The 21,237-nt window shown below is 49.5% G+C and overlaps 1 long non-coding RNA gene across 1 annotated transcript; it reads right to left on the bottom strand.

The window, feature by feature from the left end:
• Nucleotides 1-182: 182 nt before the first annotated feature.
• On the bottom strand, nucleotides 183-16,587 carry LOC121104284. The gene is made up of 4 exons (XR_005836582.1): nucleotides 14,896-16,587; nucleotides 14,676-14,779; nucleotides 1,149-1,393; nucleotides 183-431 (listed from the first exon to the last, which is right to left on the bottom strand). It is a non-coding gene; the product is annotated as an uncharacterized LOC121104284 (long non-coding RNA).
• Between the last annotated feature and the right edge of the window lie 4,650 nt (nucleotides 16,588-21,237).

The raw sequence follows: 21,237 nt of genomic DNA, 5'->3' as shown, positions 1-21,237 counted from the left end.
GGGGGGGGGGGGGGGGGGGGGGGGGGGGGCGCGTGTCTGTACTAGGAAGCCAGAGACCGTTTCAGGACCACAGGAGCCCAGGGTAAGTCCTCCAGCCGGAGAGGCTCCGGAAGGCTGCAGGTGAGACCAAAGAGCTAGTCCAGGTGCAGCCATCCTCCTGCTGTGAGCGAGAGGCCTCCCCCTCCCTGTCAGTACGCGCTCGGAGCAGAGCGGAGGGTGTACTTACAGCCACCAAGCTGGCTGCCTTAACCCGGGCGCGCTGTGTACTGTGGGCTCGATGCTGTCCCCTCGTCCAGTTCCGGCCAGAGAGCGTACCGGCTGGGGGAAGGCTGGCCGGCCCCGAGGGCCTGACATCGTCGCAGCCATAGTCGAGGAAGCAGCCAGCAGCGGGAGCTCTCCTGTGTCTCTCAGCCTCAGAGGAGTAAAGAGATCTGTCACAGGGTGTAAGTGAAGAGAGAAAGGGACTGCAGCAGATGTCCCCTCCCCAGGGGATCTTCCCAGAGGAAGAACAGCTAGCAAAGGCCGTGCCGCAACAAGGAGCGTATTGTATACTGCCCTCCCACTGGCACCCATAGCCCTCATCGTGGGTATCCCCACCTCCTGCCGCCTCAGCTTCTGGTCCTAGTCCCACGTCTATCCAGGCAGGAAGCCCTGGTTCCTACGCAGCCTCTAGTCCCCACCCACCCCATGGCTCGGTCAGGCCCTCTTGCCCATGCCCTACCACAGCAGAGGCCTCATCCTTACTCGCTGGGCCTGACCAGTGGCCTCATTCCTTTGCCTCCCCATCTCCCCTCCTCACCTGGAAGCAGCCCTGACCCAGGGACCTCCAAGTGCTCAAGGTGAAAGGTGGCCCCGTCCCCTAGGGCCGTGCTCTAGCCCACTGGCCTTCTACCTGCTAGGCCCTTTCCCAGCTCAAAGCCTCACACAAGCTATTTTATCTGTCCGAAGCACCTCCCCTTGCTTGCCACTGTATACCTGGTGGAAGCCAGCTTCAATAGCCAGACTGCTCTGGTGCGTTCCACTAGCCTCTTCCTGCCCGTGGAACTGCTTTCTGGAAGTCCCACTGTTCTATTTCACTTTGCCCACTGTGCCAGTTACTATGGCTATATAACCAGTCACCCAGAAGTTGGCATGAAGTCACCACTTACAATGCTCATGGGTTGGGTGGGTCAGGAATGCAGACAGAACACGGAGAGGGTGGTTGGTCACTGGTATCTCTGATGTCTGGGGCCTCAGCTGGGTTCTGGAATCCTCTGCTGTTTGGCTTACTCGGATGCCTGATGGTTGATGCTAAGACCTTTTCTTGGGCCGTCAGCTGGAACAGCTGTAGGTGGCCTCTTCATGTGGCCTGGGCTTCCTGGCAGCAGGGTCCCTCAGTTTCAAGAGCGAGTGCCTACAGAGAGAGAAAGGAAGAGACAGAGGGAGCACTAAGTGGAAGTTACCTCACCTTATAGGACTTAGACTCAGCAGTCACCCAGCATCACTTCTGCCACATTCTGGTCATTGAGGTAGTCATAAGCCCATCCAGTTTCAAGGGGAGGGGAAGTATATTCCAGTTGTTGATGAAATAGGAAACATTCTAGAAGCATAAGTGAGACAGGAAGTGCTATGGCCAGCCTCTCATGCCCACTGACTGGAGGCTTCCTCAGGGTAGCAGGAACAAGGCCTCAGCCGTGCTGCAGACAATCAAGGCTGCTCCAGCCATACTGAAGAGCTTTCAGGTGCCATTCAAGCCTTTAGTGTTTGTAGCTTCTGACTCCCCTCCTCCAGGAAGCCTTCTGTGATGGTTTCAAGGCATGGCCCCAATACTTTTTGACACTCTTTCCATCCAGAGCCCCTTGAATCTTGGCTCTGTGACTTCCTAACTAGTAAAATATGGAGAACATCATGCCATGCCAGTTTCAACACCTTAACACCACAGGCAGCTTCTACCTCCTGTCTCTTGGTATACTCACTCATAGAACCCAGTCACCATGTGCGAGAAAGCCCAAACAGCGCTGCAGAGAGGCCTATATGAAACCAACTACCAGTGGCCAACTTAGAGTGAGCCATCTTGGAAGTGGATCTTTTGGTCCCAGTTGACACTATGGAGTAGAGATTAGGCATAGCAGCTGAATCCTTCCCAAATTACAGAATCGTGAGCAAACAAAATGATTGTTGTTTTAAGCCACTAAGTTTTGGGGTGGGTAGTGATGCAGCAATGGGTAACTTTCCCTGATAACCCTGACTAGCAGGACTCATCTCCTCTAAACTCTTCCATCTGGGGACCATCCATCTTTCCCAGCCCTTCGGGCCCAGAACTTGCATTTCCCTCCTTGAAAAGAGGGCCTGAGCTTTAGCAATTCATTCATACATATTTATTGAGCATTTACTGTGTTCTAGGGACTGAAGAAGTGCAGTGAACAAGATAGATAAGATCCCTGCCTTCAGGGAGCTTGAGGTCCAGTGGGGGAGATAGGCAATGCCTTACTCAATGCATTGCCTTTATGAATGAATGAAGGACATAATTTCAGATGATGTAGCAGAAACTCTTCAGAAAGTCCAGTTCCTTTACGCCCCGGGCAAGGACACAGCCGGACCACACTTCCCCTGCAGTGACTGAGTGTGGACCACTGGATGTGGATGATGACCCAGGAGCGGTATGTGGACAGGTAGGAGCTGAGTAGATGACCCTAGCAGCCCGAGAGTGCAGGAGGTGGGAGGCTGGGAAACTCTTTTCTCCCCAGATTGAGACCTAGCCTGTCCTAGGTTTTTTCTAAGCCACTTTGTCATCCTTTGCTTTCATTCCCACAAACATTACCCCCAGGGAAAGAGCCAGAGCCAGCTGTGACAGACTGGAGGCAGATGGAGGCCAGTGTCACTACTGACAACTCCCATTCTTTCAGAGAAGAGTTTAGTACCATCGGACTCCAGTGCCCTGAGCCCCACCTGTCTTAACTCTCAGGATGCCAGGGCTCCAACCCACTCTCAGCCAATTAAGAGGGTTCTTTGATAGGACAAGGGAGCTCTTCAAGCCTCCATTTCGTCGTCTGTACCACGCTGGGGAGAAGGCCAAGCGAGGCCGCCTCTCAGGGGTGCTGCAAGTAGAATCCAGTCTGTTAAGTGCCAGGTACTATGTCCAGTGCCACTTGCATTATTAACTCTTACAATAACCCCACGGGGATAGGCAATGGGGAAGGCACAAGGCTTGCTCCTCCCCCACAGGTCTGAGGTGGCCTCAAGCACCCGGCGTGGCCAGGCTCTGTGGGTCTGTGGGGTGCATGAGCACAGGGGCCTCTGTGTGTTCCCACCTGCCCGTGTCCACATCAGCAACAAGGCCCAAAACTCAATGTGTGGTGAAATACGAAGATGTCATCCCTGGGCGTGTGGGTGACTCACCTAGCACTCCGGTGGTGGTGGCCAGGCTACTGCTGGGTTTCTCAGAATCCGGCGCCTCAGAGATTCAGAGAAACTCAGACTTTCAGAGAAAGTCTGTTGGCGTGCCACAGAGATGTTAACCACAGCGCCCGAGCCGAAGCCAGGTGAGAGTTAGTTCAGCAGGCCAGGCAGAGTTCACCCTTCCTGTCCCAGCTGCGGGTGGAGGTCCCCTGTAGCAGAGCACAGAAGGCAGACCCAGGACCCCAGGCGTGTGTGGGTGTGGGAGGAGCACGGTCCCGGGAGTCCGCAGCCCCGGCAGTCAGCTCTGCTCCATCAAGCAATACACAAAGCGCACCCAGGCCAAGCGTTTACCCTCCTGCTTAGGCAGGGTTTGGCCCAGCTCAGAGCACTTGGGGAGCCCCTCACCATTTCTGACACTTGGTTTCTCCATGTGGAAAAAAAAAAAAAAATCAAGGGATTTAGATTAGATCAGGTACGTTTTTCAAGCTTTTTGACCCTAACCCACATTCAGAAAAACGTTTTACAGCATATGACACACAGGATAACATTAAGGGCTATAACTCAGGTCCCAGGATGTCAGTGTCTTCACAAAAGAAAAGTTCATTTCTCACATAACTGCCAATGCAAGGTTTCCGGGTTTGTGGGTGGCTCTCCTCCACACAGTGATCCAGGAACCCAGCCACCTTGACCCAGAAATAGCATGTCATTTTCGATCACGTTCCATCGGTGAGAGCAAGTCAGCCAGGGGCCCCACCTAGAGGTGAGAGTCTGGGAATAGTCACTCCCAGCAGGGCACCCCCCTCCCGAGGGACACACATACTCTGTGGGAGGGGAGCACAGATCTGGCTGCCAGTCAGCTGTCTCTGCCACACCCTGCACTCCCACACTCACGCTCACACATGCAACTGAAATAGAAGGTTCACGAAACCAACTTGCTCATGCTGCACGTGATGCTTTCTGATTCCGATACCTTCTACCTTATTTTATTAGTGCTTCACGTGACCCACTATGTTAATCCCATGACCCACTACTGGGTCTATATTTATAAAATTTGGAGGATTCCTCCAAGAAATGGCCATAATATTATCCAACTCTGTAGAATGTACAGAGTTGAGTGGCCACATGTCTTGAAGGACTTAATTCATCCAAGAATAGAGCTGCTCAAAGCCACAGCTGTCATTCAGGGGAAGATGCAATGAGAAAAAGTGGCTTTTAACCCACAATAGGTTCAGATGAACTCCTAGCCAAAGAAGTGAGGTCTGGTCAGGAAGTGAGGTCCAGGAGCAGAAGGCGCACCTGGAGGCCCAGGAGGGTGGTTACAGACTGGGTTGGGGGAGGGACATGCTGGCTCCAAGCCTCCTTCTGAGAGGGATTTTGCAAGTTCTTTTCCCAGAATGCCCTTTGGACAAAATTCCAGCTAGGTGGCAATGGTGAATCACTAGAACATTGGAGAAGGAGCAGGCATCTTAGCACCTGCCATGAAATATCCTGGTATCCCCAGAGACCACCTCTTTCTTACCTTTCCCCCAAACCCAGGAAAGGTCTAGTCTGCCCTATCTCTTTGCCGATGTTCCTTGAGCTCTGATGGGGCTTCTGTACCTAGACGTCTTTTCTCAGAAACCCCTGGGAAAGAGCCCCATAACTGTGACTCAGCTCATGACATCTATGACCCAAAGTCACACTGGAGACACTGACCCTTTTCTTTGAAGAGACAAATCTGCCTTCAATGAGTGACCTAGATTTTCCTGTATAGATCTGGTTGCAAAATTTCCAACTAATTTTGGTCCATGCACCATACCTTGTGCAACTGTCCCATTGTGAACCCAAAGCAAGGAGCCTCTCCATAGAAAAGGTGTGTGAGGGCAGGAATATGGGACTGTGCAGACAACGGATCTGGGTTCGAGAAGGGCCTCCGCCCCACGTAAGCTGTGAGCCCTAGAGCAACTTGCACAACCTTGGACCTCCATTTTCTTACCCGGGAGTGGGATACATTGCCTGCCTCTCAGAACATGTGTGCGGAGCAGGTTAGTTAAAGTTAGGAAAGGGCAGGACTCATGGTGAATGCCCAGCAGACACTGGCCTGTCCACCCCCAACCCCTGTTCATGAGGACCGGCCATAAAACCACATTTATTTTCTAAGGTGTAAACTTCACTGCCCTTCTACGTGGACGTGACAGGCCACATGAGCCCTTTGCTAGGAACCCATCTGTGGTGGACTGTGGTGTATCCTCAGGGCCACATACCCAGCCCAGCCAAGGGACTGACCTCGGGGAACTTGCCACCCCCATGTATATCTCCTCACAAGTCCAAGTATGACAACTTGTGACTCTGGAAAAGGCAGACTCAGGAGTAGAGGAGGGATGTGCCCTAAACCAGGAAGAAGGGGTAGCAGGTGGCCTTGCCCAAGGAAGTGAAGTGTTGTGCTGGAACTTGGGAGGTGACCAGGCAGTTTTAGGGGGAGGTGTTCCAGACAGCGGGAGCAGCAGCATGTGCGGAGGTGAGGTGCTGAGCAGGGAGGGAGTGGGGGAAGTTCCTCGTTGGGGCAGGCCCTCAGCGAGGGCCCCACCCCCACCCCAGCAAGGTCTGAGGACTCCGAGGCCTCTCTGGGACCTTTTCACCCTGGGGTTGTTTATTGGAGGTGAAGGCTTCTAGAAGGTCTGTGGTTCAAAGCTGAGGTTTAAAGCTCAGATTTAAGGAATCACCTCAGAACAGCCAGGCTGTGTCAGATGGGAACCTAGGGAGATTGGCAGTGCAGCAGGAGAACAGCACAAGCAAAGGCAGAGAGGCTGGGATAAAAGAAGGAAAGGAAAGATCTCTAGAGAGACCTTTCTGGTGTCAGGAAGGAGCATGAGCTGGAAATAAGAATCAGAGTTTCTGCCCTGACCCTGCTTCTTACTGGATGACCTTGGGCCAGTCTTGTCTCCTTATTGATGAAATGAGAGGCAGTACTGGACAGAAATCACCTGTAGGGTCTAGAGTGGGGACTCCCAGAGCTCAGGGTGTGGGCGCTGCTCACTATCCGTCCAGGGCATGGGATCTGGGCATTGCACAAACGGCTGCAGACGGGAGAAGGAAGGGGTGGAGGGAATCAGCCCATCACTGGCGGAGTCTACAATCTTTCTGCAATGACAGGCTGTTTCTGATCAGGAGGGCAAAGACGTGGAGGAACTAGAACTCTGAATTTCTAATGGGAGTATAGAATGGTGCGATGACTTTGAAAAATAGTTCAGCAGCTTCTAATACCATCAAACATACCTACTAACAATCATACTCCAGCAAAATGAAACACGCGTCTCACAAAAAGGCTCACACATGCACACTCACAGCAGCCTTGTTCATTATAGCCCCAAACCAGAAACGACTCCCATCCGGCGGCAGGTGAACGGACAAGCAGATGAACAGCCATACGACGGGAAGCTGCTCAGCAGTACAAAGGAATGAGCTTGTGCTACACGCAACATGGATGAGTCTCAGACAGAAGGGCGAGCTACCAAAACCAAACCAGGAGGAGTACCTACTTGGGTTCCGTTCCGATAAAGCTCAAGAAAAGACAAAAATGAGTCTACAGTGACAGACATCAGAGAACGGTTACAGCCAGTCAGTGAGTTGCCTGGGAAGAGACCTGAGAGAACGTTCTGCACTATGTTCAGTAAATACCCTCCTCCCCCCTCCCCCTGCCTTGTCCCCCCTCCCTCCATTTCCCTCTTCGCTCTCAATAAAGCTGTATTCCATCTCCAAATAGTCGAATATAGTTGTGAGTACCCAAGAAAAGGACACATCCATATCCTACAGTCATACGGACACACACCTCTGATCCTGCATACATGTATTCAACAAATATTTATTGAGCATTTCAAACACTATTCTAGGCACTAGGGAAGCAGTAATGGGGGGAAAAACAGATATGTCCTTCTGGAGGTGACAGTCTAATGTCACCATTCTTGCCAGCCCCCTCTCTACCCCAGCCTCCTCTGGTCTCAGAGATGTTACAACAAATCTGGGTCATTAGTTTGGGTAAATGAAAGAGCTCAGAAAAAGTCATTATGAATAATAATTATGGTTATAATTATAATAATAATAAACCAGAAAAAATAACTTAGAAAAAGTGATTTTAGAGAGGAGGGAAGATGGCAGAGGAAAAAGGACCCTATTTCAACCGGTCCCCTGAATTTAGCTGAATATCTACCAAACCATTCTGAACACCCATGAAATCACCCTGGGACGTAAGACTATATATCTGGATCTCTACAAGCAGAAAATCTCCAGTGGTCTCAAGGTATGAAGGGCAGAGCTATAATTCTGCTGACAGATATGGAAAGATAAACAGAAGGGGGAGGGAACCTCCATAAGCTGGCACTGGGAAGGTGATATAACACCAGAGTGCAAAAGCTCATGCTGGGGACAGGACACAGACTTGCAGACTGGTAGCAGCAGGGAAAGGACTTTAGGGCAGCCCCCAGACAGGATCCAGGAGCTGTGGCTGTGCACACATGAACCAGGAGTGGCTCACAGTTTTAAAAGCATAAAGGGCAGAGATGTGCACGGCCCTGGGATCAACCTCCGGGAGAGTTGCTACGAGGCGCACAAATGGGGAGGCTGTAGTTTTTAGCAGCACAGACCGAAACAGAGACTGTGTGTCCTGGAGAGCTCAGTGAAGAGCATACTGTGATTTCTCTGCCCTGGGACAGAGGTTTGGGTGCGGTCACTTCTGCTCTCTCAGAAGAGATGAAGAAAGTCACCAGGGAAAGCCACCAAAGAACAAAAGCCCCCCCCAAAATTGGCTTTCACTGAGCCCACCCCCACACACAGGGGGCAGGGCAATGCTGCCCAAGCAGGGTTGCCTGAGTAACACCGCAGCAGGCCCCTCCCCCAGAAGACAGACTGGAAGAACAAGCAGATGACAACCTTAGGGTCCCTATAAAACAGGTACATCTTGCTTGGGTCATGGTTAATACTTTGGAATCTGTACATTCCCTCAACCACCCCCCAGCAGAATGACTAGGAGGAAGAACCCCCAACAAAGAAAAGAATCAGAGACTAGGGCCTGTGCCACAGACCTAATAGCTTTGGACATAAGCAAGATGTCAGACTTCAGAGTAACAATTATGAAGTCAATATCTAGGCTTGAGAAAAATATTAGTGACAATTAGAATCTCTAAGGGCAAAAATGAAATCTAATCAGGCCGAACTTAAAAATGCTTTGAATGAAATGCAATCTAAACTGGATACTCTGACTGCCAGAGTAAATGAGGCAGAAGAACGAATTAGTGAGCTAGAAGATAGAAAAGAAGGAAACCAAGGAGGCCTGGGAAAAACAGCTTAAAGCCCAAGAGATCACTATGAAACATTCCAATGTCAGAATTATTGGAATCCCTGAGAGGAGGGAGGGAGAGAGAGAGATCGGTCTAGAAGATATAGTTGAGCAAATCATAGCTGAGAATTTCCCTAATCTGGGGAAGGAAACAAGCATTTGTATCCAAGAGGCAGAGAGGACCCCTCCCAAGATCAATGAGAACAGACCAATACCCTGGCATATAATAGTAAAACATGAACATCTTAGAACCAAGGAAGCAATCCTGAGAGCAGCTAGGAGGAAGAGATTTCTTACATACAGAGGGAGGAACACCAGAATAACGTCAGACCTGTCCAGAGACCTGGCAAGCCAGAAAGAGCTGGCAAGACATATTCAGGGTATTAAATGAGAAGAACATGCAGGCAAGGATACTGTATCCAGCAAGGCTGTCATTTAGAATGGATGGAGAGACAAGGAGCTTCCAGGACCAGCAGAAACTGAATGAATATGTGACCACCAAGCCAGCCCTGCAAGAAATATTAAGGGGGTGGGGGGGTTCTATAAAAGTAAAAAGACCCCAAGAGTAATAGAGACCAGAAATTTACGGAGATGATCTATAGAAACAAGGACTTCACAGGCAACATGATGGCACTAAAATCATATCTTTCAATAATCATTCTCAACATGAACAGCCTAAATGCTCCCATGAAATGGCACAGAGTTGCAGATTGGATAAAAAGACATGACCCATCCATATGCTGTCTACAAGAGATTCATTTTGAACCTAAAGATACATCCAGACTGAAAGTGAGGAACCGAGGGATGGAAAACCATTTTTCATGCCAACAGACCTCAAAAGAAAACTGGGGTAGCAATTCTCATATCAGACAAATTAGATTTTAAGCTAAAGACTGTAGTAAGAGATACAGAGGGACACTACATCATTCTTAAAGGGTCTATCCAACAAGAGCTAGCAGTTGTAAAGATCTATGTCCCCAATATGGGAGCAGCCAACTGTTAACCAAAATAAAAAGACATACTGATGATAATACTTTAATAGTAGGAGACCTCAACACTCCACGCAAGCAATAGACACATCATCTAAGCAGAAGATCAACAAAGAAACAACAGCTTTGAATGACACATTGGACCAGATGGACTTCATAGTCCACCATAAAAACAACAGAATACTCATTCTTCTCGAACGCACACAGAATAGACCACATACTGGGTCACAAATCAGGTCTCAACCAATACCAAAAGATTGAGATAATTCCCTGCATATTCTCAGACCAGAATGCTTTGGAACTGGAATTCAATCACAAGAAAAAATCTAGATGGAATTCATCACTTGGAAGCTAAAGAACATCCTGCTTAAGAATGTTTGGGTCAACCAGGAAATTAAAGAAGAACTTAAACAATTCATGGAAACCAATGAGAATGAAAACACATCAGTCCAAAACCTATGTGATACAGCAAAGGTGGTCCTAAGTGGGAAATACATAGCAATCCAAGCCTCACTCAAAAAAGTAGAAAAATCCTGAATGCATAAGCTAACCTTACACCTAAAGGAACTGGAGAAAGAAGATCAAGTGAAACCTAAACCCAGCAGAAGAGAAATAATAAAGATTAGAGCAGAGATCAATGAAATAGAAACCAGAAAAACAGTAGAGCAGATCAACGAAAGTAGAAGCTGGTTCTTTGAAAGAATTAATAAGATCAATAAACCTCTGGCCAGACTTTTCAGAAAGAAAAGAGAAAGGACCCAAATTAATAAAACTATGAAAGGGGAGAGATCACGACTAACACCAAGGAAATAGAAACAATTATTAGAAATTATTATCAGCAACTATATGTCAATAAATTAAGCAACCTAAAAGAAATGGATGCCTTCCTGGAAACCTATAAACTACCAAGACTGAAACAGGAAGAAATTGACAATCTGAATTGTAACCAGTAACAAAATTGAAGCAGTAATCAAAAACCTCCCCCAAAAAACAAGAGTCCAGGGCCTGATGGATTCCCAGGAGAATTCTACCAAACATTTAAAGAAGAAATAACACCTATTCTCCTGAAGCTGTTTCAAAAAATAGAAGAAAAACTTCCAAACTCGTTCTATGAGGCACTATCTTGATCCCAAAACCAGGCAAAGACCCCATCAAAAAGGAGAATTACAGACCAATATCCCTGATGAATATGGATGCCAAAATTCTCAACAAGATTATCCATCACAACCAGGTGGGATTTATTCCTGGGATGCAAGGATGGTTCAACATTTGCAAATCAATCACTGTGATACAACACATTAATAAAAGAAGAGACAAGAACCATGCGATCCTCTCAATTGATGCAGAAAAAGCATTTGACAAAATACAGCATCCTTTCCTGATTACACTCTTCAGAGTGTAGGGATAGAGGGAACATTCCTCAATAAAAACCATCTATGAAAAGCCCAGAGCGAATATCATTCTCAATGGGGAAAAGCTGAGAGCTTTTCCCTTAAGATCAGGAACATGACAAGGATGCCCACTCTCACCACTATTGTTAAACATAGTACTAGAAGTCCTAGCATCAGCAATCAGACAACAAAAAGAAATAAAAGGTATTCAAATTGGCAAAGAAGAAGTCAAACTCTCTCTCTTTGTAGATGAGGTGATACTTTATGTGGAAAATCCAAAAGACTCCACCCCCAAATTACTAGAACTCAAAGCAATTCAGTAATGTGGCAGGATACAAAAATCAATGCACAGAAATCAGTTGCTTTCCTATACACTAACAATGTAACTGTAGAAAGAGAAATTAGGGAATTGATTCCATTTACAATAGCACCAAAAACCATAAGATACCTAGGAATAAACCTAACCAAAGAGGTAAAGGAGCTATACTCTAGAAATTACAGAACACTTATGAAAGAAATTGAAGACGACATAAAAAGATGAAAAAACATTCCATGCTCAAGGGTTGGAAGAATAAACATTGTTAAAATGTCTATGCTGCCCAGAGCAATCTATACTTTCAAAGCCATCCCTATCAAAATACCAATGACATTTTTTCAAAGAGCTGGAAGAAACAATCCTAAAATTTGTATGGAACCAGAAAAGACCCTGAATCACCAAGGAAATGTTGAAAAAGAAAAACAAAGCTGGAGGCATTATGTTGCCTGATTTCATGCTATATTACAAAGCTGTGATCACCAAGACAACATGGTACTGGCATGAAAACAGACACATAGACCAATGGAACAGAATACAGACTCCAGAAATGGACTCTCAATTCTATGGTCGACTAATCTTCAACAAATCAGGAAAAAATATCCAGTGGAAGAAAAGACAGTCTCTTCAATAAATGGTGCTGGGAAAACTGGACAGCTATATACAGAAGAATGAAACTTGACCATTCTCTTACACTGTACACAAAGGTAAACTCTAAATGGATGAAAGACCTCAGTGTGAGACAGGAATCCATCAAAATCCTAGAAGACAACATAGGCAGTAACCTTTCGACATCAGCCACCACATTCTTTCATGACATGTCCCTTCCAAAGACAAGGGAAACAAAAATAAAAATGAACTTTTGGGACTTCATTAAGATAAAACGCTTCTGCACAGCCAAGGAAACAGTCAACAAAACTAAGAGGCAACCCACGGAATGGGAGAAGATATTTGCAAATCACCCTACAGATAAAGGGCTGGTATCCAAGATCTATAAAAAAAACTTCTCAAACTCAACACCCAAAAAACAAATAATCAAGTCAAAAAATGGGCAGAAGATATGAACAGACACTTTTCCAATGAAGACATATGAATGGCTAACAAACACATGAAAAAAAAACGTTCAACATCATTAGCCATCAGGGAAATTCAAATCAAAACCACATTGAGATACCACCTTACACCAGTTAGAATGGCAAAAATTAACAAGGCAGGAAACAAATGTTGGAGAGGATGTGGAGAAAGGGGAACCCTCTTACACTGTTGGTGGGAATCCAAGTTGGTACAGCCACTTTGGAAAACAGTGTGGAGTTTCCTCAGAAAGTTAAAAATAGAGCTACCCTATGATCCAGCAATTGCACTACTGGGTATTTACCCCAAAGATACAAATACAGTGAAAAGAAGGGGCACACGCACCCCAATGTTCATAGCAACAATGTCCACAATAGCCAAACAGTGGAAGGAGCCGAGATGCCCTTCAACAGACAAATGGATAAAGAAGATGTGGTCCATATATACAATGGAATATTACTCAGCCATCAGAAAGGATGAATAACCCACTATTTGCATCGACATGGATAGAACTGGAGGGGATTATGCTAAGCGAAAAAAGCCAAGCAGAGAAAGACAATTATCATATGGTTTCACTCATATGTGGAACATAAGCAATAGCACGGAGGACATTAGGGGAAGGAAGGGAAAACGGGGGAGGGGACATCAGAGGGGGAGACGAACCATGAGAGACTATGGACTCCGGGAAACAATCTGAGGGTTTCAGAGGGGAGGGGGTTGGGGGGATGGGTTTGCCCAATGATGGGTAGTAAGGAGGGCACGTGTTGTAATGAGCACTGGGTGTTATATGCAAATAATGAATCATGGAACACTACATCAAAAACTAATGATGTACTGTATGGTGACTAACAATTAAAAAAGTGACTTCATATTTCAACATTACAGGCAAATGGAAAGGTCATAGTTGGGTGGAAAGATGGGAGAGAGAATTGGTAACTCAAGGTTTCTACTGGCTCTCTTGTATAGGCTTTGGGGGGGGGGCGGGGGAGAGGGAACATCTTAAGCAGGCTCCACACTCAGCGCAAGGCCTGATACAGGGCTCAATATCATGACCCTGAGGTCATGACCTGAGCCAAAATCAAGAGACAGATGCTTAACTCACTGAGCCACCCAGGTGCCCCTCTTACACAGGGTATTAAAAAAAAAAAAAAAAAAGAAAGAAAAAAGAAAAGAAAATGATTTTCCTCTTTATTTTGAAATAATATTAGACTCACATAGAAATTGCCAAAATAGGGACGCCTAGGTGGCTCAGTCTTAAGCGTCTGCCTTGATCTCAGGTCATAATCCCAGGGTTCTGGGATCGAGTCCCACACCATGCTACCTGCTTCTCCCTCTGCCTGCTGCTCCCCGTGCTTGTGTGCTCTCTTGCGCTCTAATAAAAAAAAAAAAAAAATTCCAGGGGCGCCTGGGTGACTCAGACATTAAGTGTCTGCCTTCGGCTCAGGTCATGATCCCAGGGTCTTGGGACTGAGCCCCGCATTGGGCTCCCTGCTCAGCAGGAAGCCTGCTTCTCCCTCTCACACTCCCCTTGTGTTCCCTCTCTCGCTGTCTGTCTCTGTGAAATAAAATAAATAAAATCTTTAAAAAAAAAAAAAAAAAACCCAGAATAGTGTGCAGAGAGTTCCCATCCCCCCTCACCCGGCTTCCTCTGCCAAGAGCATCTTCCAACTCAGAACAGTCCTCGTGACCAGGAAATTGACGTTGGTATGTTACTATCAAGTACACTGCAGATCTTACTCAGACTTCACCCGTTTTCACATGCACTCGTGTGTGTGTGTGTGCGCATGCGCGCGCACACACGTGTTTCTGTGAAATGCCGCCCCACGAACAGACTCGCAGAGGCTCCGCCGCAGTCAGCACTCCCTCCACAGCTGTGGCCTCCCTGTCACCCGAACCCCTGGTGGCCTGTGCTCCATTGCAATCATCTTGTCATTTGAGAGTGTTCTATACAGTGAACCGGTACGTGAGCCCTCTCAGCGACTGGCTTGTCCCCTCAGCCCTAACGCTCTTGTGAGCCATGCTAGGTGTACCAATCGTTCGCCCCCTTTGTTGCTGCGTAAGAATTCCTCGGTGTGGACGTACCACGGTTTGCTTACGCACTCATCCACCGAAGGACGTTCGGGCTGGGGGTAGTTTGCGCTGTTACAATAAAGTTGCTAATTACATTGGTGTACAGGCTCTTAAAAGGCCTTTGACACGTGGACTGTACTTTCCCTGCTCACCTCCAGCCATAGATGTTCGTTAATATTACTCCACTGTCACGTGCAAATCTTCACTCATCTGGACGTCATGTATGTAGCGACACAGACGATAACAGAACTGAGAGCTGGGAAGAATGCAGACAAGACACGGAGGAGCGACAGGAATTTGTAAATGTCACAAAGTCCCGGTAGAAGGCCGTCAGCCATTGCCTCACATTTTTAATGCATATTTTACACCCACCTAAAGGCTTGGCCATGTTGTCTCCTGGCCACAGCGGTGTGGAAGGCACGGAGACGGCTTCTGACAGCAGCTGGAATTGCAGCGGACAGTGTGACAGTGGGGGTGAGACTGGAAAAGCCACCCATAAGGCTGAAAATGCGGCCATTCGGGGCAGGATGAATAATCCAAGTCCTGTTAGCAAGCCAGAGGGCATCTGTATCACTGCAGCTGAGCGCCCTTCATAACAGTTACCAGAATCCTCTGGAAAAGGCTGAACTCTGCTTCGTGTGCACCTCAACAAGACAACAACAGATGGCATGCATTTGAGAGCGATTTTCACCTCAACTCATTGACAATTACAGAAATTGAAACGCTTCAACGAGTGAGCTCTAGCAAACAGACTTGCATACCACATCCTCTAATGCCAAATAAATAAGGTATCAGGTTTTAATTTTAGTGAACACATCCCAACAGAAGCCAGGCCAGGAGTCCCACATATGCTTTATGCCCACAAGCAGGGCAGAGATAGGAACTGAAGCCAACTTTTCCCAAAGAGCATGGCTCTGAAGTCACACACACACCCGGATGTGATAGTCAGTGACCTTGGTCAAGTCACTTAATCTCACTGAGCCTCGGTTTCTCCATCAGTGAATGGGAATGGCAGTCATACCTGCAGGGGTCGTAACGACAAAGGGATGGGATGAAGATCTGTAGCACGTCAGGGTCTTGGGAAGGAACAACTTTCATGTGTGAACCTTCCCTTGAAGCAGTTTCAACTTCCAACCCTCCTGGGTGTGGGTGTGAATGGGGCCAATTGGTCATGGCAGTGAAATCGCTCTCCTCAGCCACTTCCCGTCTCAGTGTCCCCTCTGTCCCTCCCCTATCCAACTCCTCCCTCTGTCCTCATTGCCAACATCAAAGGCTGTTTCACTGGACTCTGGGACCCTCGTGGACAAGCTGGCTGGTGAGGAATCTGACTCAGGGCCCCTGGATACTCCCCGACCCCAGGATTCCTGTCCACACCCCCTCTCTCCATCCCCACCAGCAGACAAGCACGGTCTCTCATCTCTGGAGACCTGAGGTCTCCTGGAGGCAGCATCTAAAGGCTTCGGCCTCTTCTCAAGAAATTATCTTCCAATACCTGTCAACGTCTAAACCTCCCAGTGACAGTCAGAAGAGGCTCATCCGTCTAGACGCCGCCCACTTAATTAGATTCACTGGGGCAAAGGTTTTCTTTCGGCAAGAACCTGTTCAATGCCCCTGTCTGCCTGAGCAGGAAAATGCAGCCACCCTCTTTGCCGCTCTGGGACCTACTCATGCCTACCGGAGGGGACGGGGTTTTTCAACGGAGAGTCTGATCCTGGAGAAACGCTTGCTCAGAGGAAGCTCAAATCCCAAGCTCTGCCCTGAGTCCAGAGGGGTGAAGTCTGGTGCCACCAACCAGGGATGTGATTGGAGTAAAAATCCTGGGACCCAAGTGAGACCTCAGTTTCCTCATCTGCAAAATGGGATCACAAGACCCTCTCCTAGGATAGTGGTAGGAATTAAAGGAGATAATTTCTGTAAGGTTCTCTAGAAGGTCACTGTCCCTAGACAAGCAGGTGAGGACACATTTTTCCCATGGCGAGGGCAGCCTTGCAAGAGAGTAAGCCCCACTGTGCACATACAGCTCAGACCCCGGCTTGTGCCATTGGCCGAAACAAGTCACCTGACCCAGGGGGAGGGGAAGTGGCCCCCAGTGGGATGAGGGAGGGACGGGGGAGGGAAGGCTAGAACAATACTCCAGTTGGCCACAGGTGGAATATGGTTGAGCTGAGATTTGCACCCACATTCTCTTTGAGGGTGAAATCTCTACATTATTAACCTGCACTGACTCAAGAATGAATACTCAATTTTTTTTTTTACTTGTAGGAACGAGTCTTTTATTAATATCCTTCTGTGATTGGCCTTCAGTTGTTTTCCCAGCAGGGAAAGGCCTACTTAGCAAGATTTTATGGGCTAGGACTGGGAGTGCTTTGCATATATTAACCAAGTAACTTCCCTGTGAGGTAGGTGGTGTTCTTACCCCATTTTAGAGAAGAAAAAACTGAGCACAGAAAGGTTAAATAACTTGCCCAGAGTCTCACAGTAAGTAAGAGGCATCGAGAGGATATGACACTGGCTCCCTCTAGCACATGGGCTCTCCCCATTGGGCCGGCCTGGGACGGGGGCAGCCCTGAAAGACTGCAGGGGGGGCTCAGTGGGCTGCGGGGAAAGGCCCTCTTCATGCCCCCACCCCACTCGGTGGGGTGAGCAGCCCCAGCTCTGGTTCCGCGCTGCCAGAAGACTCCCTCTGCTGCGAGCACACATTGCTGCCTTCACAGACAGGGCCTCACTTAGGCCCCCCAGCTGCTGGGATACCCATTTTACAGGCAAGGAGCTTGAGGGGTGGGGAGGGAGCCACCACTGTGGCGTCTTCCTGGAGCCAGCATGGGAACCCGGGGGCCTGAGAAGAGAGGGAGGGGGGCCCAGTAGCTCCCAGCCCTGGGGTGGGTGGGGGCTCAGGGTCCTGGCTGTGGCATAACATTGGGGTATCCCTGATAGGGGGCAGGGCTGTTGTTTTCCAGGGGGGCCTCCCGTGAGGCGCTCCTACAGGGGCGTCCTGGGGGGCTGACCTCCAGCCAAACCCGAACCTTGGCCCTTCCCCCGATCCACAGCAGAGGAAACACACGTTTGAACTCAGCGTGTTCTCCCTTAGAAGTCTTTCCCGCCCGACCTTTCCCTCTAGGAGCACTTACCACTCCTCGCGTCTTGGCCCATGATGGCCTCTTCCTGACTCTGCCGCAGCTGCTCGGCCGCGTGCGTGACCCGGGGAGCGTCAGGAGTCTGCGGTGTGTGCGCCCCAAAGGCACGGGAGCTCCCAGCAGCCCCGTTGTCTACGGAAGCGCTCCCAGGACGAACCTTTTAAGACGAGGTGGTTAGCGGGCAGCAGCTGAGGTGTTTGGGAGGCCCCTGAATGATGTGCAGCTGAGGCCGGGCCACCGCGATGCGCTTTGTTCAGTGAACGTGCGGGGAAAACGCTTCGGAGATTGGCAACAATTTGAAAAAACTCACAGACAAACCATATAGGCTAGAAACAGAAAAATTTTAAGAAGAAGTGAGATATTATTATAGGAATACGGTACATAACACACATACAGAATCTGTCTTTGGAGAGAGAGAGAGCACGTGAGCAGGGGGAGGCGCAGAGGGAGGGAGAATCTCAGAGGGAGCCCAATGCCAGGTTCCACGCCACGACCCTGCGAGCATGAGCCCAGATGAAATCAGAGTCAGATGCCCAACCGACGAAGCCACCCAGGTGCCCCGCAAAGAGAATCTGTCTTCGGTGATGACGTTAGCAGTAAGGCTTGTGGTCAACAGTGGGCTGCTAGGACCCGCTCAAAACGGGGAGATCCAACCCAAAAGCAGGACGGCTTCTCCTGAAGCCTGCGAGGCTCTGCCCACAGGCCACACCACGCCGGGCTAGGGAGCCAGGGAGACACCCGAGGTGCACAATCTGAGGAGCCCGGCTCCCTGGTCCCCGCCCCGCCCCCCCAGACAGCCACAGCGGTGACGGGGCATCGTGTTTGTCAGGCCCGCTTTTAGGTTTGGGGGATGCCTCCATTTACCCTGAGTGGACCCTTGAGAAACCGAGCCACATCCTACTCTTTCTGCTCCCCTCCTTTCCCCTTTGCTTTCCTTTTTAAATATTTGGCAGCCTATTTTTTTCTTAACTGAATTCGAATTCAATATAGTTCAGTGGATCTTAAAGATTCAGCTCAGTGAGTTCTGACAGGTGTTTGCACCGTGTAACAACGGCCCCAGCGAGATACAGAGTACTTGCCTGTCCCCGGAAAGCTCTCCCGCCCTCCCAGGCGCCTCACCTCACTGACGGCCCACGACGTGCCTTCCGTCGGCGGGAAAGCCTTCGCCCGTTCTGGGCCGTCAGAGCGATGGATCCCACAGGGGTACTTTTCGGGGCGCATCCTCTGTCGCTCCACATACCATCTGTGAGACTGGCCCATCGCCGCAGGTCTCCCCAGGGCTTCCTTTTTATTCCACTATGGGGCCGTATCACATCCGGCGGAGCCATCCTCCTGCTGGTGGACAACCGAGTCACTGATGGGCTGGTGGGAAGAACGCTGATGCGTGAACAGGCATCAGGGAATTTGCTGGAATCTCTAAACCCTTCACCTTCATGGGGGAGGAGAGAATGCAGATCAGGCCCAGGCTTCCTGATCCCCCTCCCCTCCCCCACGTAGAAAATCTCTCCCTGTCTTCTTCGCCCACCCTTTCTGTGGCTCACAGAGTGAAGGGTTTGGGAGGAGGGACAGAGCGGGGAGGTGACCAGCCACAGATGGGAATTTAGTGAAAGAGTGCTACGACATCACACGCGCACACACACACACACACACGCATGCGTATGGGCAGACATACACGCATGCGCACAGGCACACACAGCGGCCTGCACGCACATGCACAGACACACGCATGCGCACAGGCACAGAGAGGCCTGCACGCACATGCACGCTGGCACGCATGGAGGCATGTACACGTGCACACACACGGCCAAGCCAGTATCATCAGTGGGAATGGGCAGAATCCCCTTAGATCAGCTCCCCCTCATGAAGGCGTCACATCACAGTCTGTTTTCTAGCTGCCTGTCTTGCCTCCCACTCTGCCCGTCGATCCCGAAGCTGCCAGGTTTCTCTTTCTACGTAAGATACTGTTTTGCTCACGTCACCTGCTGCTCCAGCACCTTCCATGCCCCCAGTCTGATCTCCACAGGCCTCAGGCGGCTGCTCCCCCCAGCTTCCTCCTGCACACACTCCACACCTGTTCCCACTGCAGGGCTTTGGGGCTTTAGCCTGGAGGGCCCTCCTGCTTTATCTAAGCCTAAAGCAGGGTCAGTCGCCCCCTCCAGGATGAAGCCATTGCCAAATGCCAGCAGCCCCGACCCTCTACCCAAGATCTCGCCCTGCAGACACACTGTCACCTGTCCCAGCCCTCTCCCTGCTGTCATTATTTTTGTGACCACCTAGGAGCAGGGCTGGAGAGGAAAGGAGACTCAGTCAGGTGTGTCAAGGCCAGACCCTGCAGTTTTGGGCTGCCAGGAGAGGTCTGCGTGTCTAGCCTAACAGGGGGTGGCAGTGGTGGGCAGTGTGAATCAGGTGTGGTAGAGACAGATCTTGGTCCTCGGCAACCTTGGCTTTGAGGACAGGGGCTGCTCCCCAGTGGACATGCCATTCCCCACATCCCCTAAATGCGCAGGTAAAGGTGAAGGCCACCTTTGCTCAAGTATAAGTGACCCCCAAATATGACGTTTTCCCAGTAAGATCTTCCGGATCGTTTGTGACCATCTAGACATTTAGGGATCGAGTGAAACTACTCAAATGTTCTGTGTATTTTATTTACTAATTGGTTGCACATAAATCATAAGCATTTCTTGAGACTGGATTGTCTTGTGCTCCTTTTCTTCCCTGTTAGGTCTGACCAAGTCTGAATTTAGAGCTGCTTTGCACAGCCCAAGAACAGCCCCATGATGGGGATAGGGGGCGGCATGGTGGGGACAACTGGGACCGAAGTTCTCTTGAGGGTCCTTGGGGTAGGCAAGGCAGAAGGGGCTACACAGAATGTATGCCCAGGCTTCTCCAGGAGGTAAACGGATCATTCCCCCTTCAGATAGACCAGCCCTGGCTGGTTTCCCTGTGGTTTCCAGTCACAGCCAGTCCTGACTCACCCATGTCCCCATGCAAAGGTTTCTGGATTAGACCAGAGAGAGAGTGAGAAACAGAGACAGAGACAGAGAGAGAAAGAGATAAACAGAATATACAGATCGAGAGAGCCAGACCAAGAAAGAGAAAATACTAGTGAGAGAGACACAGAGTGGGAGAAAGAGTGACAGAGGGCCACACACACTCACATTCGCACACAGACACACACACCCAGAATGTCAGCAAGATACTGAGGCACTCAGAGACACAGACTCAGAGACACACAGAGAAGCGTACCGAGACACAGAAGCAGACGCAGGGATGGAGAGAAGAAGAAACAGCACAAAAGAGGGAAAGACTTAAAATCTGCGGGAGACAAGCAGAAAACTCCTCGGGGGGCTACGCAAAGCACCAATCATGGGGTCCCCTCCAGCCCTTCATCAAGCCCCCACCTGCCTGAAAGATCACACGTGGATGGCTCTTCAAGAGTCTAATAACCTTCTCACCCAAACCCAGATCCTAGCCCAGAATGCTTTCTCAGAAAGGGCTTCACGAATAATCTTGGCTGGGAACGCACCCCTCCCCCACTGCAATGGAGAATGAGGCCCCCCCCCCCCCCCCCCCCCCCCCC

The sequence above is a fragment of the Ursus maritimus genome, unplaced genomic scaffold (genome assembly GCF_017311325.1).
Source record: "Ursus maritimus isolate PB19 unplaced genomic scaffold, ASM1731132v1 scaffold_20, whole genome shotgun sequence".
Classification (NCBI taxonomy): domain Eukaryota; kingdom Metazoa; phylum Chordata; class Mammalia; order Carnivora; family Ursidae; genus Ursus; species Ursus maritimus.
The sequence above is the reverse complement of the archived record's forward strand: the minus strand, read 5'-3'. Positions and strand labels throughout refer to the sequence as shown.